The 1,071-nt window shown below is 37.2% G+C and overlaps 1 non-coding gene across 1 annotated transcript; it reads right to left on the bottom strand.

Moving 5' to 3' along the window:
* Positions 1-952: 952 nt before the first annotated feature.
* Positions 953-1,071, bottom strand: LOC132915575 (5S ribosomal RNA). The gene has a single exon (XR_009659919.1). It is a non-coding gene; the product is annotated as a 5S ribosomal RNA (ribosomal RNA).

A 1,071-nucleotide genomic window follows, 5' to 3' on the forward strand; every position in this document is an offset into this window, starting at 1 on the left:
ACATTCTGTACCGTTACTCTGTCAGTTTTGTAATAAATTGTGAAACAACTATCAATTGTTATTAATTGTAGTACGAATCTCTCACCTTACGTGTGGAACGTGAAATAATTTCGAACCGCCGCGACAGTACCACTTGAAGTAAAAAGATATTGTTTGGTCTGAAGGACCTTAACTATGAAAATGCCAAGATTCATGGAGGGTCCTTAAGATTATTGAGGGTACGCAATAAGGGTGTGTAGATATCTGGCAGGAATCTTGCTCGCGGCGTGGTGTGAGCTTTGTTAGAGAGTCGCCGGACATAACAAGCAGATGTACTTACGAAGGCGTTACCGAAACCAAGATTTCAATATTTATGACAAAAATTAGGTCTGAAAAATAAGAATAATATTAAAAAGTAATTGTTTGTAAAGATTTCGAGTTTTAGGAAGGGTGTTGAAGTAATACTCACTTCTAGGAAAACTACATCTTCTTTAGCGTTTAGTTTTCTTATTCCGCGAAGCTATTGAGTATTGCTTAGCTCTAAATCAATTCGAAGGGCCTTTCAGTCTCATAGCCTTTTCTAGGAACATGCTACGTACTGATGGTGCAGCGGGGTATAAACATGCCGGTTCTTCGTAATTATATAAATATCCATAGGCCCATTGCTTCGAAGCTCCATAGTAAAATAACGCTGCGGATCTGGATTACCGTACACTGTACTTGTACTTATACTTACTTGAATATATTTCCATTATACATTCATCCGCGCATTTTCACTCTCTATTTCGAGATAAACCTCAACAGCTTTTGATGTACAAAAAAAAAAGAATATTTAGAAAAATATAAATGTGTGTAAAAATACAAATGATATAATGTATGGTAATACCAAAACATTAATTTTTTCGATGCTTAAATTATAGATTATTGAAAGTAGATCGTTAAGGAAAGTAAAAAAGATTGGAAAAATAAAGAAAACCAACACCACACGGAGTTCCCAAGCGGTCACCCATCTAAGTACTACCCGTGCCCAGCGTTGCTTAACTTTCGTGATCGGACGGGAACGAGTGCACTCAACGCGGTTTGGACGTTGGC

Source organism: Bombus pascuorum, chromosome 17 (genome assembly GCF_905332965.1).
Source record: "Bombus pascuorum chromosome 17, iyBomPasc1.1, whole genome shotgun sequence".
NCBI classification, from domain to species: Eukaryota; Metazoa; Arthropoda; class Insecta; order Hymenoptera; family Apidae; genus Bombus; species Bombus pascuorum.